Below are 20,783 nucleotides of genomic sequence, written 5' to 3'. Positions count from 1 at the left end.
TAGATATTTTCTAGTGAGGTGTTTGAACAACAGGAGACAATGTATAGTCTTATAATGCTTGTAATATGTCTTATGTAAGTTTTGATGTACTATTTATGCTTGTGTTTGCTTCAAACAACCTTGCTAGCCTAAGCCTTGTATCGAGAGGATACTTCTCATGCATCCACAATCCTTGAGCCAACCACTATGCCATTTGTGTCCACCATACCTACCTACTACATGGTATTTCTCCGCCATTCCAAAGTAAATTGCTTGAAGTGCTACCTTTAAATTTCTATCCTATACCTTTACAATATATAGCTCATGGGACAAATAGCTTAAAAACTATTGTGGTATTGAATATGTACTTATGCATTTTATTTCTTATAAGTTGCTTGTTGTGCGATAACCATGTTCCCGGGGACGCCATCAACTACTCTTTGTTGAAAATCATGTGAGTTGCTATGCATGTTCGTCTTGTCCGAAGTAAGGGCGATCTACCACTTTATGGTTAGAGCGTGCATATTGTTAGAGAAGAGCATTGGGCCGCTAACTAAAGCCATGATCCATGGTGGAAGTTTCAGTTTTGGACATATATCCTCAATCTCATATGAGAAAATTAATTGTTGCTACACGCTTATGCATAAAAGAGGAGTCCATTATCTGTTGTCTATGTTGTCCCGGTATGGATGTCTAAGTTGAGAATAATCAATAGCGAGAAATCCAATGCGAGCTTTCTCCTTAGACCTTTGTACGAGGCGGCATAGAGGTACCCCTTTGTGACACTTGGTTAAAACATGTGCATTGCGATAATCCCGGTAGTCCAAGCTAATTAGGACAAGGTGCGGGCACTATTAGTATACTATGCATGAGGCTTGCAACTTGTAGGATATATTTTACATGATACATATGCTTTATTACTACCGTTGACAAAATTGTTTCTTGCTTTCAAAACCAAAGCTCTAGCACAAATATAGCAATCAATGCTTCCTCTGCGAAGGGCCATTCTTTTACTTTTATGTTGAGTCAGTTTACCCATTTCTCTCTATCTTAGAAGCAAACACTTGTGTGAACTGTGCATTGATTCTTACATACTTGCTTATTGCACTTGTTATATTGCTTTGCATTGACAACTATCCATGAGATATACATGTTACAAGTTGAAAGCAACCGCTGAAACTTAATCTTCCATTGTGTTGCTTCAATGCCTTTACTAAGAATTTATTGCTTTATGAGTAACTCTTATGCAAGACTTATTGATGCTTGTCTTGAAAGTACTATTCATGAAAAGTCTTTGCTATATGATTCAATTGTTTACTCATTGCATTTACATTGCTTCGAATCGCTGCATTCATCTCATATGCTTTACAATAGTATGATTAAGATTATGTTGGTAGCATGTCATTTCAGAAATTATCTTTTATCGTTTACCTACTCGAGGACGAGTAGGAACTAAGCTTGGGGATGCTGATACGTCTCCAACGTATCTATAATTTCTGATGTTCCATGCTTGTTTTATGACAATACCTACATGTTTTGCTTGCACTTTATATCATATTATGACATTTATTGGACTAACCTATTAACAAGATGCCACAGTGCCAGTTTCTGTTTATTATGTCTGTTTATTGCAGAAAAGGCCCAAAAACCAAAGTGCTCGGAAAAATCCAGAAAAATTACAGAAATTCTATTTTGCCGGAAGACTCAAGGAGCCAGAAGAGCAAGCCAGGGGGAGGCCCAGGGCCTCCTCCCCATAGGCCGGCGCGGCCTGGAGGGTGGTCACCCCACCCTATTGTGTGGGCCCCTCGAGACTCTTCCGACTCCGACTCTTCGCCTATTTAAGCCGTCGTGACCTAAAACTTCGACACCTCTTGACGAAACTCCAGAAAGACTCCGGGGCGCCGCCACATCGCGAAACTCCAATTCGGGGGACGAAGTCTCCGTTCCGGCACCCTGCCGGGACGGGGAATTGCCCCGGAGCCATCTCCACCGCCGTCTTCACCGCCATCTTCACCGCCATCGCTGCCTCCATGATGAGGAGGGAGTAATCCACCCCGAGGCTGAGGGCTCCGCTCGTAGCTATGTGGTTCATCTCTCTCCCATGTACCTCAATACAATAATCTCATGAGCTGCTTTACATGATTGAGATTCATATGAGTTTTGTATCACTACTATTCTATGTGCTACTCTAGTGATGTTATTAAAGTAGTTTTATTCCTCCTGCACGGTGTAATGGTGACAGTGTGTGCATCCGTGTTAGTACTTGGCGTAGGCTATGATTATGATCTCTTGTAGATTATGAAGTTAACTATTGCTATGATGGTATTGATGTGATCTATTCCTCCTACATAGTGTGATGGTGACGAGTGTGCATGCTATGTTAGTTCTTGGTGTAATTGTGTTGATCTATCTTACACTCTAAGGTTATTTAAATATGAACATTGAATATTGTGGAGCTTGTTAACTCCGGCATTGAGGGTTCGTGTAATCCTACACAGTTAGCGGTGTTCATCATCCAACAAAAGAGTGTAGAGTAGTCCTATTATGTGATCATTGTTGAGAGTGTCCACTAGTGAAAGCAGGATCCCTGGGCCTTGCTTCCAAGCATCGAATCTCCGTTTGTTTCCTGTTTTGTTGCATGTTTACTCGCTGCCATATTTTATTCAGATTGCTATTACCACTCATACTCATCCATATTACTTGCATCTCACTATCTCTTCACCGAACTAGTGCACCTTTACATCTGACAAGTGTATTAGGTGTGTTGGGGACACAAGAGACTTCTTGCTTTGTGGTTGCAGGGTTGCTTGAGAGGGATATCTTTGACCTCTTCCTCCCCGAGATCGATAAACCTTGGGTGATCCACTTAAGGGAAACTTGCTGCTGTTCTACAAACCTCTGCTCTTGGAGGCCCAACACTGTCTACAAGAATAGAAGCTCCCGTAGACATCACCCCCCCCCCCCCGTCGTCGGTGGCGTTGGCTTTGTTGTCAGGAAGGAAGTCGATTACTTCGACTACCCGATGAAGGAATCCGTCCAGGGCTGGCGCAACAAATGGTTTTTTCTGCGAGACCCCTCGGTGCCTGGGTGGCGCTCGAATATCCCTCCTTTTGAAGATGTCCTGATAGCTCAGCCGAAGAAGTCCTGGCGAAACGTCCTCTCTCCCGAAGAGAGGGCGATAGCTGACGGGCCGTTCGACCAAGTCGTCGTCATAAAGAATACGGGAGGCTTGACGATGTGCGGTGATACGTCCCAAACGTATCTATAATTTCTTATGTTCCATGCTACTTTTATGATGATACTCACATGTTTTATACACATTATATGTCATTATTATGCATTTTCCGGCACTAACCTATTGACGAGATGCCGAAGAGCCGATTGCTTTGTTTTCGCTGTTTTTGGTTTCAGAAATCCTAGTAAGGAAATATTCTCGAAATTGGACGAAATCAACGCCCAGGGGCCTATTTTTCCATGAAGCTTCCAGAAGACCGGAGGAGATACGAAGTGGGGCCACGGGGCGCCGCCACACTAGGGCGGCGCGACCTAGAGGGGGCCCGCGCGGCCCTAGCGTGTGGGGCCCCCGTGACGCCTCCTGACCTGCCCTTCCGCCTACTTAAAGCCTTCGTCGCGAAACCCCCGGTACCGAGAGCCACGATACGGAAAACCTCCCGAGACGCCGCCGCCGCCAATCCCATCTCGGGGGATTCAGGAGATCGCCTCCGGCACCCTGCCGGAGAGGGGAATCATCTCCCGGAGGTCTCTTCATCGCCATGATCGCCTCCGGATCGATGTGTGAGTAGTCCACCCCTGGACTATGGGTCCATAGCAGTAGCTAGATGGTTGTCTTCTCCTCATTGTGCTATCATGTTAGATCTTGTGAGCTGCCTATCATGATCAAGATCATCTATTTGTAATCCTACATGTTGTGTTTGTTGGGATCCGATGAATATTGAATACTATGTCAAGTTGATTATCAATCTATCATATATGTTGTTTATGTTCTTGCATGCTCTCCGTTGCTAGTAGAGGCTCTAGCCAAGTTGATACTTGTGACTCCAAGAGGGAGTATTTATGCTCGATAGTGGGTTCATGCCTCCATTAAATCTGGGACAGTGTCAGAAAGTTCTAAGGTTGTGGATGTGATGTTTCCACTAGGGATAAAACATCGATGCTTTGTCTAAGGATATTTGTGTTGATTACATTATGCACCATACTTAATGCAATTGTCTGTTGTTTGCAACTTAATACTAGAAGGGGTTCGGATGATAACCTGAAGGTGGACCTTTTAGGCATAGATGCATGCTGGATAGCGGTCTATGTACTTTGTCGTAATGCCCTGATTAAATCTCATAGTACTCATCATGATATATGTATGTGCATTGTTATGCCTTCTTTATTTGTCAATTGCCCAACTGTAATTTGTTCACCCAACATCTGTTTATCTTATGGAAGAGACACCACTAGTGAACTGTGGACCCCGGTCCAATTCTTTACATCTGAAATATAATCTACTACAATTGTTCTTTACTGTTCTTCGCAAACAATCATCATCTTCCACACAATACGTTTAATCCTTTGTTTACAGCAAGCCGGTGAGATTGACAACCTCACTGTTACGTTGGGGCAAAGTACTTTGATTGTGTTGTGCAGGTTCCACGTTGGCGCCGGAATCCCTGGTGTTGTGCCGCACTACACTCCGCCGCCATCAACCTTCAACGTGCTTCTTGGCTCCTACTGGTTCGATTAACCTTGGTTTCTTTCTGAGGAAAAACTTGCTAATGTACGCATCACACCTTCCTCTTGGGGTTCCCAACGGACGTGTGTCAACTGCACGCATCAAGCATATTTTCTGGCGCCGTTGCCGGGGACGTGAAGGAAAATTACACCACCGAGATTTCTAACTCCCACGTCAACTGCACGCCAGCATATTTTCTGGCGCCGTTGTCGGGGAGATCAAGACACGCTGCAAGGGGAGTCTCCCACATCCAATCTCTTTACTTTGTTTTTGTCTTGCTTTACTTTACTTTACTTTATTTACTGCTTTGTTTGCTCTTTATATCAAAAACACAAAAAAATTAGTTGCTAGTTTTACTTTATTTACCGTCTTGTTCTCCATATTAAAAACACAAAAAAATTAGTTACTTGCATTTACTTTATTTACCTTTTGTTTATTTCATCATGTTTCCTCCTAAGTTCACTCTGAAAGACATACCGGTAGGACGAGGGTCTATAATTGGAAGAGATAATATAGAAGATTTTTTCACTCATGTTAGTACATCTGAAGATTTTGAAGATAGACACTTGGTAGAACTTGCTCCTACTTATGAAATTGCTGCCGCTTCTTTAGTACACATGTTGGAAACTAAATTTGTTAATCTCAATCCTATAATTCAACACATGTTTCTCACACTCTGTGATATGGAGGAAGGGGAAAAGAAAGATTTTGTTTTAGAAACCCTTCTTAAAGAATTTGGTGGTGTAGCAAGAGAGGCTAGAAAGGTCTTTATTAAATATAAGATGCTTGGCTCTTATACCAACTTTGCTAGTACCATTGAAAAGATGGACATGGATAGAATAAGGTACACTAATAATGTTAATGATGGTGGGGAGATTAAGACAACAATACCTTGTAAGCTCCTAAGAATGCATGACGCTCTAGAAAATAACTATGGTTGGCTTGTTCCTGAAAATTTGTTTGACGAGGATAGCAAGCCTAAGAATAATGAAAAAGGAGCCTCTGAAACTTACATAGATAAGATAAAATGCATAGTTGAGAAAACTCCAAACCCCTATGTTGATGCTTCATCTCTCGACAATACTTGATTCACACTTTCTGCGCCTAGCTGAAAGGCGTTAAAGAAAAGCGCTTATGGGAGACAACCCATTATTTTACTTCTGCACTTTATTTTATATTTGAGTCTTGGAAGTTGTTACTACTGTAGCAACCTCTCCTTATCTTTATTTTATTGCATTGTTGTGCCAAGTAAAATCTTTGATAGTAAAGTAAATACTAAATTTGGATTGCTGCGCAGAAACAGATTTCTTGCTGTCACGAATTTGAGCAGTAGTCTCTGTAGGTAACTCAGAAAAATCTGCCAATTTACATGCGTGATCCTCAGATATGTATGCAACTTTCATTCAATTTGGGCATTTTCATCTGAGCAAGTCTGGTGCCTCTAAAAAATTCGTATTTACGGACTGTTCTGTTTTGACAGATTCTGCCTTTTATTTCGCATTGCCTGTTTTGCTATGTTTGATGGATTTCTTTGTTCCATTAACTTTCAGTAGCTTTGTGCAATGTCTAGAAGTGTTAAGAATGATTATGTCACCTCTGAATATATGAATTATGCACTGACCCTCTAATGAGTTTGTTTTGAGTTTGGTGTGGAGGAAGTTTTCAAGGGTCAAGAGAGGAGGATGATACAATATGATCAAGAAGACTGAAAAGTCTAAGCTTGGGGATGCCCCCGTGGTTCATCCCTGTATATTTTAAGAAGACTCAAGCATCTAAGCTTGGGGATGCCAAAGCCATCCCTTCTTCATCGACAACTTATCAGGTTCCTCTAGTGAAACTATATTTTTATTCCGTCACATCTTATGTGCTTTACTTGGAGCGTCTGTTTGTTTTTATTTTTGTTTTTGTTTGAATAAAATCGGATCCTAGCATTCTTTGTTTGGGAGAGAGACACGCTCCGCTGTTTCGTATGAACACATATGTTCTTAGCCTTATTCTTAATGTTCATTGCGAAGGTTGAACTATTTCGTTCGTTGTTATATGGTTGGAAACGGAAAATGCCGCATGTGGTAAATGGTATAATGTCTTGAATAATTTGATACTTGGAAATTGTTGTGCTCATATAGATCATGTTTAAGCTCTTGCATCATGTACCTTGTACCCATTAATGAAGAACTACATAGAGCTTGTTAAAATTTGGTTTGCATGATTGATCTCTAGAGTCGAGATATTTTCTGGTTAAAGTGTTTGAACAACAAGGAGACAATGTATAGTCTTATAATACTTACAATATGTTCATATGTGAGTCTTGCTGCACCGTTTTATACTTGAGTTTGCTTCAAACAACCTTGCTAGCCTAGCCTTGTATTGAGAGGAATTCTTCTCGTGCATCCAAATCCTTGAGCCAAAAACTATGCCATTTGTGTCCACCATACCTACCTACTACATGGTATTTCTCTGCCATTCCAAACTAAATTACTTGAGTGCTACCTTTAAAATTCTATTCCTTTGTCTTTGCAATATATAACTCATGGGAAAATAGCCTTAAAAACTATTATGGTGAAGAATATGTACTTATGTGTCTTATTTCTTAATAAGTTGCTTGTTGAGCGATAACCATGTTTCTGGGGACGCCATCAACTTTACTTTTGTTGAATATCATGTGAGTTGCTATGCATGTTCGTCATGTCTGAAGTAAGGGCGATTTTCATGATCATATGGTTTGAGTATGCATATTGTTAGAGAAGAACATTGGGCCGCTAACTAAAGCCATGATCCATGGTGGAAGTTTCGAGTGTGGACAATCAATCCTCAATCTCTTATGAGAATTTTAATCGTTGTTGAATGCTTATGCATTAAAGAGGAGTCCATTATCTCGTTGTCTATGTTGTCCCGGTATGGATGTCTAAGTTGAGAATAACCAAAAGCGAGAAATCCAATGCGAGCTTTCTCCTTAGACCTTTGTACAGACGGCATAGAGGTACCCCTTTGTGACACTTGGTTGAAACATATGCTATGCAATGATAATCCATGTTAATCCAAGCTAATTAGGACAAGGTGCGAGCACTATTGGTGTACTATGCATGAGGCTTGCAACTTATAGGATATCTTATACATAACACATATGCTTTATTACTACCGTTGACAAAATTGTTTCTTGTTTTCAAAATGAAAAGCTCTAGCACAAATATAGTAATCCATGCTTCCCTCTGCGAAGGGCCTATCTTCTACTTTATTGTTGAGTCAGTTTACCTATTCTTCCTATCTTAGAAGCAAACACTTGTGTCAACTGTGTGCATTGATTCTTACATGTTTACTTATTGCACTTGTTATATTGCTTTATGTTGGCAATTATCCATGAGATATATATGTTGAAGTTGAAAGCAACCGCTGAAACTTATATCTTCCTTTGTGTTGCTTCAATGCCTTTACTTTGAATCTATTGCTTTATGAGTAACTCTTATGCAAGTCTTATTGATGCTTGTCTTGAAAGTATTATTCATGAAAAGTCTTTGCTATATGATTCATTTGTTTACTCATTATCTTTGCCATTGCTTCGAATCGCTGCATTCATCTCATATGCTTTACAATAGTATGATCAAGATTATGATAGCATGTCACTTCAGAAATTATCTTTGTTATCGTTTACCTACTCGAGGGCGAGTAGGAACTAAGCTTGGGGATGCTTGATACGTCCCAAACGTATCTATAATTTCTTATGTTCCATGCTACTTTTATGATGATACTCACATGTTTTATACACATTATATGTCATTATTATGCATTTTCCGGCACTAACCTATTGACGAGATGCCGAAGAGCCGCTTGTCTGTTTTCTGCTGTTTTTGGTTTCAGAAATCCTAGTAAGGAAATATTCTCGGAATTGGACAAAATCAACGCCCAGGGGCCTATTTTTCCACGAAGCTTCCAGAAGACCGGAGGAGATACGAAGTGGGGCCACGGGGCACCGCCACACTAGGGCGGCGCGGCCTAGAGGGGGCTCGCGCGGCCCTAGCTTGTGGGGCCCCCGTGATGCCTCCTGACCTGCCCTTCCGCCTACTTAAAGCCTTCGTCGCGAAACCCCTAGTACCGAGAGCCACGATACGGAAAACCTCCCAGAGACGCCGCCGCCAATCCCATCTCGAGGGATTCAGGAGATCGCCTCCGACACCCTGCCGGAGAGAGGAATCATCTCCCGGAGGTCTCTTCATCGCCATGATCTCCTCCGGATCGATGTGTGAGTAGTCCACCCCTGGACTATGGGTCCATAGCAGTAGCTAGATGGTTGTCTTCTCCTCATTGTGCTATCATGTTAGATCTTGTGAGCTGCCTATCATGATCAAGATCATCTATTTGTAATCCTACATGTTGTGTTTGTTGGGATCCGATGAATATTGAATACTATGTCAAGTTGATTATCAATCTATCATATATGTTGTTTATGTTCTTGCATGCTCTCCGTTGCTAGTAGAGGCTCGGCCAAGTTGATACTTGTGACTCCAAGAGGGAGTATTTATGCTCGATAGTGGGTTCATGCCTCCATTAAATCCGGGACGAGTGACAGAAAGTTCTAAGGTTGTGGATGTGCTGTTGCCACTAGGGATAAAACATCGATGCTTTGTCTAAGGATATTTGTGTTGATTACATTACGCACCATACTTAATGCAATTGTCTCGTTGTTTGCAACTTAATACCGGAAGGGGTTCGGATGATAACCTCGAAGGTGGACTTTTTAGGCATGGATGCATGCCGGATAGCGGTCTATGTACTTTGTCGTAATGCCCCGATTAAATCTCATAGTACTCATCATGATATATGTATGTGCATTGTTATGCCTTCTTTATTTGTCAATTGCCCAACTGTAATTTGTTCACTCAACATCTGTTTATCTTATGGGAGAGACACCACTAGTGAACTGTGGACCCCGGTCCAATTCTTTACATCTGAAATACAATCTACTGCAATTGTTCTTTACTGTTCTTCGCAAACAATCATCATCTTCCACACAATACGTTTAATCCTTTGTTTACAGCAAGCCGGTGAGATTTACAACCGCACTGTTACGTTGGGGCAAAGTACTTTGATTGTGTTGTGCAGGTTCCACGTTGGCGCCGGAATCCCTGGTGTTGCGCCGCACTACACTCCGCCGCCATCAACCTTCAACGTGCTTCTTGGCTCCTACTGGTTCGATAAACCTTGGTTTCTTTCTGAGGGAAAACTTGCTACTATACGCATCACACCTTCCTCTTGGGGTTCCCAACGGACGTGTGTCAACTGCACGCATCAAGCATATTTTCTGGCGCCGTTGCCGGGGACGTGAAGGAAAATTACACCACCGAGATTTCTAACTCCCACGTCAACTGCACGCCATGCGGCACTGAGGTAGTCTCAGTGTTCTTACAACGTCGAGTGCAGCCGCTAATGTCTCGACCCCACCAATTGTGGCTTTATACTGGCAAGGACGACAAGTCTAGGGTCAGCTATGCCGACCTGTCGGCTGATGAACTCCGAGATGAAGTCCGTCGTTTGACGTGCCTCAGTATGAAGGACAATATTGTCTTGACATCGGCTCGTCCCCATTATGATCTAGACCATCTTCCGACTGAGGTAATTCTTGTTGTTTCTTGCTTGCTGTTGTTGTTTCTTTCTTCGTTGTGCTCCACAAACTTTCTTCTCTCGATAGGCCCACGTCGTTGCTCAATGCTATCCTCCTACGCCCGAAAGCGGTGTGGAACCAGAGGATGACGATGATTACTCCGAGGAGACCGAGGACGTCCAACATGTCCTTGAGGACAGCGATGTCCAAGAGGATGAGGCTGCCAAGGATGACGCCTTCATCAGGAGCAGGCGATGTAAGAAGATAAACGAAGATTTTATTACAACGGCTGAATCAAGTCCTAGCGGACAAGATAATGATGCCGTTGGAACTGCTCTGCCTTCTCCTGCTAAGAAAGGTTCGGCAGGCTTTTTCACTGCCGAAGATGACCTGGACCTGTGAGCATCTATACTCCTTTGTGACTTATCCTATGTTGCTTTGTATGCTAATTATCTACTCTTCTTAAGTAGCTCTGATGATGATGATGTTCCTCTCGCAAAGAGGGACAAATTATCCTTTGAGAGAACGGCATCAGCTAAGGAGCCGAATCCTTCTCCCGCCAAGTCGACGCCGCCTTCACGAACGACTGTAGAGAAGATTCCAATGTCGAAGGTTATTCCTTTTGGCGACGCTCCCACCTCGTCGGCTGCTCGCGACCACGTAAGTGTTTTATTTGTCTTGATTTCTTTCTTGCTTTGCCAAGCTTTTTTCATCCAACTGAATCTTCTTGGTTTTCTTCGTTGCAGCCGATTTATGCCACAGTCGATGCTGTGGTAGACTTCGCCGAGCAGTTCACCCGACTGGAGTCTGAAAACGCCCAGCTTCGGAAGATCGTCAAAACTTCGGCTGATCAGGTGCTGGAGGCCAACAGGCTTGCCACCGACGCCAAAAACAAAAATGTCTTGCTGAAGGAGGAGTTGAAGAAGCTGAAGCAAAAAATGAAGGATGAACCAAGCGCGAAGCTGCGGTCGCAGCCGACAAGAAGGAAGGCGTCCTCCGTGAATCCATCACGAATTTATTGGGTAAAGTTCTTGGCACATAGCTCCTCTTCTAGCATTTCCTTTCTGGTTGCTGATCTGTCCTCTTTCAGAGGCTGCCGATATAACCATCACTCGGGCGCGCATGCTTCGGGAGGACTCTACATCTGACGCCCTTTCTCTTGCCGCTGAGTCCAACGTCCAAGTTCTTGGACTTCGCGAAGACTAAAGGAGCATTGTCGAGGCTATACTCGATGATCTTCCCAAAGGTGAAACAGGACAAGACTCTTGGCGAGATGGCAGATGCTTTCCTCATCGACTCTTCTGAGCCTGTAGAGGTATTGAAACGCCGTTCCCGCTTGTTTGGGGCGGTTCTTACTTTCCAGCTGCCGATGGGCCATGGGATGGGGTCTGACTTAGAGAAGTTGTCTAAGGCATTGCCTGTGGATGACGACAATCATCTAGTCGACCTTGAACCCTTCAAACGATCGGCAATGACATGTGCCAATCAGCTCCTCAAATTGGTTGATGAAGCAAATACCAAGTCTGCACCTGAAGCTGCCCCTGGCTCATCATCGGCACTTCCTTGAATGCTTGCTCTATTAATTTTATTTAAGACCTGATGCAATTTGACTTGATCCTGTTTTATTTTGGCTCTGTAGCTAGTTCGAACAATCTTTTGAATGTAACATATACGCTCCAGTGCTCCCGATGGGAGATTTATGTTAGTGTTGTTCTGAACTGAAAGTTGTACTGCAGATTTCTTCATCTTCTTCCTGTGCCGAACCTTTTCCAAATTCTTCGGCTAGCGATGAATCTGGCCTTGTTCGTCGTTTACGTGACCAAGTGTCTCGTTTGAATAAATATATTACCTCCCTTCACGCGATGGCAGCGTTGGTGAAGAAGAAGAGTGAAATAGCAACTGCCATTGAACAACATGGTCTCGATCGTCTTCATATTGCTACCGAAAGTTTGGGCTGTAAGTGTTAACACATCTTTTGATTCCTGACGGAGCTTGGATGTTCCCTTAACTGATATTCGTTCCTTTACAATCGTATCTTCAGATAAATCTGAGGAGAACGGGAAGATCCATGAAAAGGTCGAGGCGATGAGTGACGTTGCTCACCCGAAACACGATTTATGGTTGCATCGTTCGAAGGCTGTTATCGTGGCGAAGTTTGAGCATCGGGCAGAGAAGGTGCACTACTACTTTGATAAATTCCACGCTCATCTCACGATGGTTTGGAAGACTTTGTTCCCTCTGGATCAAGCACCCGAAACTCTGTCTGCTTTGTTTACCCGATTCAAATCTCCTGAGAGGATTCGACTGCTGGTGCGGAAAGAGCTCCTAGCTGGTGCTGAACTTGCCTTTGCTTCAGTATTGGCATGTCATCCATCTTTAGACTTGAAGGCCATAGCAAACACCGAGAGAAGTTTAGACCAATATTATGATATCGCTAGAGGTCCTGCATATACCATCATCTCACGGATGGAGACAGGTATCGAGAGAGACCTGAGGGCCCAAGGGAACCAGGGAGCCTCGTTGTGAATGTAATAACCTTGTACCTGCATAAGATTGTTTTGTGTAGACTCAAAGTGTGCTTTGCACATCATGTAGTTCTGGCGAATTTGTTAATTCGATTGATAATTTATTGTCGAGGGCGGCTGAGTGATCAATTCAACCTGCTCTCCCGACGACTTCGCTGTAATTTGCAAATTTATTGCGAACTCGATATGTAAGTTTTGTATGAGCGATACCCGTCGACTTAATCGAGGGAATTAAACGCTTGGCTTCATCACGCGGTGCACCGGTTTGAGCCTCATTTTGTGATAGTATAACCATCGACTGCAGCACTCGTGCATTTTCTCGAGGCTTGGATTGGTTGTTTTGTGTGTCATTAACCTTAGCTCCCGCTGAGAGTATTTAATTAATGACACCGTGTGAGCGTGTTTTTGGCCAGCGCTCCCGATGGGAGTAAGAGCCAACGACAGGAGCCCCGAACGATTTGTTCGGATGATGAGGCCTGGATCAAGAAAAAGGGTGGAAAATCTGATTAGAATTTTATTCATAATGCACAAGCGACCTTAAGGGCTGTCGAGTAAATAAAAACAATTGTATCCTATGTGTAGAACCGTCGCAACTGTGCGATGTTCCATGGATTCTCAACGTCTTTTCCCGAAGTTGGGTTTTTGAGCCGATATGCTCCTCCTGGTATCACTTCGGTGATGATGTATGGTCCTTCCCATGGAGATTCGAGTTTCAAAGGTCTCTCTTGCTTCAGCCGCAGTACCATATCTCCAACATTAAAGCTTCGACTACATATTCGTCGGCTGTGATAATTTCTCAACGCCTGCTGGTATACCGTCGTTCTTGCCTAAGCAATATCTCGAGCTTCGTCAAGGAGGTCCACAGCATCCTGCAGCGCGATGTTGGAAGAGGATTCTGTGTATGCTGTCACCCGAGGAGCTTCGAACCGAACATCGGCTGGCAGAACTGCTTCGACTCCATGTACCAAGAAGAACGGGGTGTATTGGGTCGACCTGTTAGGTAGTACGCAAACTCCAAAGTACAGATGGTAACTCTTCGACCCAGGCTCCAGCCGCACCCGTAAGGCGTTTCTTGAGGCCATCCCCTATTAGACCATTGATCCTTTCCACCTGGCCGTTGGTCTGTGGGTGTGCCACTGATGCAAATTTCAGTTTGATTCCTCCGTAATCACAAAATTTACGAAACTCTTTGGAGTCAAAGTTAGATCCGTTGTTTGTGACGATACTGTGAGGCATACCAAATCGACAGGTTATTCCCCTGAAGAACTGAACTGCTGTTTCGGCTTTCTGGTTTCGAACAGTGCACGCCTCGATCCACTTGGTGAATTTGTCGACCGCGACCGCAGGTACGTGTGTCCTCCAGGCGACGACCTTGGCAATGGTCCAACTTGGTCGAGTCCCCATTGAGCGAAGGGCCACGCCAGAGGTATTGTCATCGGATCCGTCGCAGGGGCGTGCGGTTTTGGTGAGAAACGCCGGGCAGGGTCGCACTTCATGACCAGATCTCGAGCATCCGATGCCGCCGTTGGCCAGTAAAATCCTGCCCTGAAGGCTTTCGCCACAAGGGCCCTGCTTCCCGCGTGGTGTCCGCAAGTTCCTTTGTGTATCTCGCGCAACAGTGCTTTTCCATCGTCAATGGCAACACATCTTTGGAAAATACCAGAAATGCTGCGCTTGTAGAGTTCACCATTCACCACAGTGAAGGCTTTTGACCGTCTGACGATTCGTCTTGCTTCTACCGGATCCTCCGGCAACTCCTGCTTTGTCAGGTACGCTAGGAATGGTTTGGTCCATAGTGGCTCAAGGAGGAGGACCTGTTCCGCAAGTGGAGGTGGAGATTCTTCGGCAGTTTGTTGCGGGCTCGCCTCCGATTCTTCAGCCGGTGGCTTTGGAGGTGCCGACGCTTTCTCTTTTATCGATCGCTGAGTGATCACTTCGTAGAACACTCCGTCTAGAATGGGGGAGCACATGGACCCGATGTTTGCCAGAGAATCAGCCTCCTCATTGCTGGCTCTGCCGATATGTTTAAGTTCGCACCCTTCAAATTTGGTTTCCATATTTTGGTACAACTGTCGGTAGGCGATCATGTTGTCGCTGACCGCGTCACATAGGTTCATCGACTGCTGTACCACCAGGTTTGAATCTCCATAAATTTCCAGGCGAGTCGCCCCACATGCCTTCGCCATCTTCATTCCGTGCAACAGCGCCTCGTATTCTGCCTCGTTATTTGTTGGAGGGAGAAATTCATACGTAGTATGTACTTCATCTTAGCTCCCTGTGACGATATTAGTATCACCCCTGCTCCTGCGCCTGTGCTCTGTTTTGACCCGTCGAAGTACATTGTCTATGACCCCGACATGTCGGGTGCTGCTGGCGTCTGTGACTGGATCCAATCTGCCACGAAATCTGGGAGGATTTGGGATTTTATCGCCGTTCGATTAACGTAAGTTATGTCATGTGGTGCTATTTCGATGGCCATTGAGACACTCGACCCGTGGCCTCTGGGTTAGTCATTATGTTCTTCAATGGTGCTTCACTGACGACGATAATCGGGTGCTCCGTGAAATAATGCCGTAGCTTGCGAGCAGACCTCCATACTGCATATGCTAGCTTCTGATGATGAGGGTACCTCCGCTTCGCAGGCGTGAGTACTTCACTGAGGTAGTAGACAGGTCTCTGTACACCGTGAACTCTCCCTGCTTCTTCCCGTTCGACGACCAGGACGCTGCTGAAGACTTGGGCTGTTGCTGCTATGTACATAAGCAGTGTTTCTTTCTCGCGTGGAGTTACGAGGGCTGGGGAGGTCGATAAGATTTTCTTTAGATTGTCGAATGATTCCTGCGCCTCATTTGTCCAGTCGAACTTTTCTGATTTTTTCATTAAGTTATAGAAGGGCAAAGCTTTTTCTCCTAGCTTGGCGATGAATCTGCTGAGTGCTGCCAATCGTCCTGCCAATTGCTGCACTTGGTGCAGATTCTTTGGTGGCTCCATGTCGAGGATAGCTTTGATCTTCAAAGGATTGGCTTATATCCCTCTGGCTGAGATGAAGTATCCGAGTACTTGTCCCCCTGGCACCCCGAAGAAGCATTTCTTCGGATTCAACTTGATTTTGTATCTGTCTAGGTTGTCGAAGGTTTCCCGCAAATCATCAATGAGAGTGGCGGCGTGCTTCGTCTTTACCACGATGTCGTCGATGTAGACTTCGATGTTCCTCCCAATCTGTTCTCCAAGGCAAGCTTGCATGCACCGTTGGTAAGTTGCTCCCGCATTTTTCAACCCGAAGGTCATGACATTGTAGCAAAAAACGCCGTGTGGGGTGATGAATGCAGTTAACTCCTGGTCTTCTTTCTTGAGCTTGATCTGATTATATCCGGAGTATGCATCGAGAAAAGAGAGACGATCGCATCCAGCTGTGGAATCGACTATCTGGTCAATACGAGGCAGTGGAAAGTGGTCTTTCGGGCAATGCTTGTTGAGACTGGTGTAATCGATACACATGCAAAGAGCGGTTGTGTCTTTCTTTGGCACCATGACGGGATTAGCCACCCACTCGGCTTCCTTGAGCTCCCGAATGAATCCTTCTTTACGGAGTCGACTAATTTCTTCGCCAATTTCTCTTCTCTTCGGCTCAGAAAATCGGCGCATCGACTGTTGTACTGGTTTGGCTGTTGGGTCTACATTGAGGGCGTTCTCAGCGAGTTCCCTGGGGATACTTGGCATGTCGGATGGTTCCCATGCAAATATCTCCCGCTCACGGAGGAACTCGATGAGCGCGCCTTCCTATGCATCGTAAGGTCCGCCGACGTGCTGACTGTCTTCTTCGGGCCGACTGGGGTGCACCCGCAGCCTTCTTTGCTTCTTTTGCAGCGGGCCAAACTCGTCGGACCTTATGTTTCGATTGTCGACTGGTGGCTGCGTGTGATCCGTGATCTAGGCCGACAACGTTAAGTTCTTCCTTGGCTCCGAACTTCGAGGCGATTTTCCGGAAATCTCTCGTCTCAGCTTGTTCCGAACGAGGAAAGCTTCCGTGAACGGTTATTGGTGTCCCATTGTTGCCAGGCATCTTCAGCTTCAGGTACGCATAATGAGGTACGACCATAAATTTGGCAAACGCGGGTCTACCGAGGATGGCGTGGTACTGAGATTCCCAGTCAACTACTTCAAACTCGATTTTTCCTTCCCGGTTGCCGAGCGTGCCGAAAACTACGTCCAGTGATGTTTTACCGAGTGAATAAGCGGGTCGAGTCGGTATAATGCCATGGAATCCTGTGTCGGACTCTCTCAGCATGTCGACTGTTAGGCCCATTGCTCTCATGTTGCTGGCAAATAACAGGTCCAAACCACTTCCTCCGTCCATGAACACTTTGCTCATGTTGTACCCTCCGATTTGTGCTTCAAGAACAAGAGCTGCATGACCAGGCCTAGGAACGGCCTTCGGTGATCCGCCCCGTCGTAAGAGATGCTCTGATCTGACCAGTCGATGAATTCGGGTGTATCGACCATGGCGACTTCCGCATATTTTACTTCTCGGGAGAATTTTTTGATCTCTCTCTTTGAAAAGCTGGTTTTATGGATCATGCTGACCTGCCCGCACGGCTTCGGAAACACCTTAGTTGGTACACGCTTGTCTCCTCCTCCTGGCACGTATGGCTCCGGTACATATGGTTCTGGCGGATAACTGTAGGATCCTGCCCTTCTCTCCATGTTGCGAACTCTTGACATGGCCTCGGCTCTGAGGTCGTCGCAGAACTGCCGAATTTCCAGTAAATGTCGATAGTTCCTTAGCAAGTGGTTGGATTTCTCTCGACCATCCTTCGGATCGATGTAAGAGTGGAGGTGGTTCCTAGTGGACTCACGGCGGTATCCGGATGCGGGTATGGGCACGAGCGACAAGGGGACGTACCCGAGGTTCGAAATTTCAGGTGGGTAACACCTACTCCTGCTATGTGTGCAGATGATATCACGGTCTGATGGTGCTCCTAGGCTGTGTCAGGGCGTACTGGTAGGCTAAGGTAGACGAAGGTCTCTCCACGGGGCAGCGCTAAGTCCTAGAGTGAAGTAAAGAATGATCGATCGTCCTCCAACACGAGGGGTAACCCCCGGCACCATAGGCGGCACTTTTACATAGAAGTCCCTGGGTCTCTTTGGCCCGGCTTGGCGGCCCCTCGGCTGCCGCTCCTTCCGGCGTTCGACGTCACGGAGCCGTTGAAGGGCGTAGTGGCCCTGTCCCGTCGCGGCGAGAGGAGAGGTCGGCGGCATGGCGAGAGATGTCCTGTCGCCATCACATGTCACGCGCGGTACGGGCGGACCGTCTAGGCGGTCGTGGCACGTCGCCCCGGCGTGGCCTTTGTTGGCTACGGTGCCGTGCTTTACGATGAGAGTGAGGTCGGCGTGGACCTTTGAACCGGACCACCTTGGGTTCCTTCTGCTATGCAAGACTCGCCAGCCGAGTCGGTCGAGGTATAGACCCCGATCGGATGCAGGCTTGTAGAAGCCGGCCTATGCAGCGCGGATGGCGTGGGCGGGCCTGGGACTTAGGCCGGCCGGCCAGGGGCGACCGACCGGCTCCAGTAGTGCTCCTCGGCAGAGCCTTTGCGATCGAGCCAGCCTCTGGCAGTGCTCCGCGTCCCATTGCCCTACCGGGGTCTTCCCCCGCGTTGGTAGCCGAGGCGGCAAGGTCTGCGTTAAGAGGGACCTAGGCGGTTTCCACAGCTCTTAGATCTTTTGGCAGGGCTACGTTAGGCGGCCCTTGGAGGGGCGGGGCGGGCTTCCATTCGGCCATTGCGCCCTCATCGACTTGCCTCGTCAAAACTCTTCCGGTAGGCTTCGTCATTTTTGTACAGAAGCACGCACACAAGCCGTGATGATGTCTCCTTGCTAGGAGGGGTTGGGGCCGGATTGAATTTAATGTCCGGCAAACTGGCTTGTATTTGGAGTCTCGCCGCCTCGGGCCTTATTGCGCCGGCTCGTCCAACGGTCCCGACGGTGCGGCTCCTGTCGCGGACTTCAAGTCTGGTCACATCAATGTCTCCGCGGACCCGGTGCATTGCGGTCGTGGGGAAGTGGTGTGGCCGTTCCACGTGCTCGTCGCGGTCGTGGGAGGAGTTACGGCGCGATGGAAATCCGGGGACGTGGCCGCACGCTCGCCACTTGGAAGATGGCAGCACGGCACGGAGGCTATAAATGCCGCGGGGGGAGAGCATCGAGAGGCGGCACTGCCCCTTTCTTCCTCGGCGCTCCAGCCTTCGCTCCTCTTCGCTCGAGGCTTCTTCGCTGCTCCCGGCACGCTTTTCCTCCGTTCCCCTGGCCGAACCTCGGCCCGAGCGGTCGCCCGCGGCGTTCCTCAGCCGGAGCTGCCGGCCTCCACGGCTCAGCCAATCCCGGCGCCACGGGGCCGCAGCGCGTCGACGGCGCGCTCTTCTCCCCCGCGATCTCCTCCGAGGCGGAGCGGCTCTTCTTCCCTTTCCGCCTCTAGTGGACCTCTTCTTCCTCCTCGTCCTCCATGGCTCCAACCGAGCCCGGTTCTTGGAGGGGCTCGTGCCATGCGGGGGGAGGGCCAGCGCAGCGGCTCGTGCGCCTCGCCGCATCCCGGCGGGGTGCGATGCGAGCGCGGGCGCGGAGAGGGCCTCCAGCGCCCGGAACCCGACCGAGCACGCGGTCGTGGCGCGCACCTGCGTGCCGCGGGTTGGGCACCGGCGGCTTCCAGCTGCTTCGCCGGTTCCTCGATTTCTTCGGCCGACGCGGCCGCTCCTCGCCCTGCCCGGCCAACGCCATCATCTCTCCACCCGGCTCTGCGTGGCTTATAAAACATGGAAGGCTACGCCGGCTTGTGGCTGCAGGATGTGGAGTTACTGGAGCTAGGCTCTTCTGCATCCAGCGCCGAACGGGCGAGAGCTGCCGTGCGAAGGACCTGCGGCGCCGCCTCCCTCTGTCCCCTCGCCCGAAGGTGCGTCTTTCCCGCCAGGATTGACCTGTCGAGTTCCGTGAAGAATTGGCGAGCATGTCTCTCTTTGTGTGCGGAGCAGGCTGCGGCCTGCGGCCCGGCTCAGCCTCTGTGGGTCACAACGCCGGCTGGGCGCGTCGGCCCGTTTACCGTGTCTCAGCGGGGCCACAACCCCAGGTCGCCCGGACCGGGACGCGGAGGTGGAACCTCCCTATGGGATTTCCTGGGGGAGTGCGTCCACGGGAGGCTCGGCTCGGCAGCCGGACCTCCATCTGCACTTACGTCATGCGCCGAGTCATGCCAGCTCCGGTGGCGCGTCCACAAGATCGGGCACATGCTCCGTCGACTCGGCCCGTAACCGGACGTCGAAGGCGGAGCTCTCCAAGTCCCGGAGTTGCTTGCCGGGTGAACAACATCACCAAGGCTAACATGCCCGGACCAAGCCCAGGATTGGGGGCTGCCACCCTACGACCGGGAGCAGCCGCTTTGAGCTGGTGAGTTTGATGTTTTTGGCGCGTCTTCCGGCTTGCGGCTGCGTGGCGAGCTTGATCTTCTATCTTGTCTTGCAGCTATTTCACCCGCCAAGGCCGTGGGGATGGCGACTTTAGCGTGGTTTGGACGCGGGATCATGTCGATGCCAGGACGACCCCGGCCGACGCCAAGCCGGCGACGACGATGCGCGGAGGTCACCTGCCGGGACCAAGGCGGCCAGGGGGAGCACCAATCACGCGCCTAGCGGAGCATGAGCGGAGCGAGGGAGCGGGCGGGGGCGGAGCGGCGGAGTCGGCACGGGGCCAATCACTGGGTGCCTACACGCGGTGCCGCTGCGGGCACGGCGACTTCCGCGGCGAAGGGGAGAGCGGGCCATCGGCGGGTCACGGCTGCGGTGGAGGGCGAAGGCCAAGAAGCGGCGCCAGGCGGTGTCTGAAGGGTTCCGGAGCAAGCGGGTAAGTTCCTTTTCTCATTGTTTGATTCCTTTTCTTTCCTTCCTTTTGTACTTAT

This window comes from Lolium rigidum, chromosome 7 (assembly GCF_022539505.1).
Source record: "Lolium rigidum isolate FL_2022 chromosome 7, APGP_CSIRO_Lrig_0.1, whole genome shotgun sequence".
NCBI lineage: Eukaryota > Viridiplantae > Streptophyta > Magnoliopsida > Poales > Poaceae > Lolium > Lolium rigidum.
The sequence above is the reverse complement of the archived record's forward strand: the minus strand, read 5'-3'. Positions refer to the sequence as shown.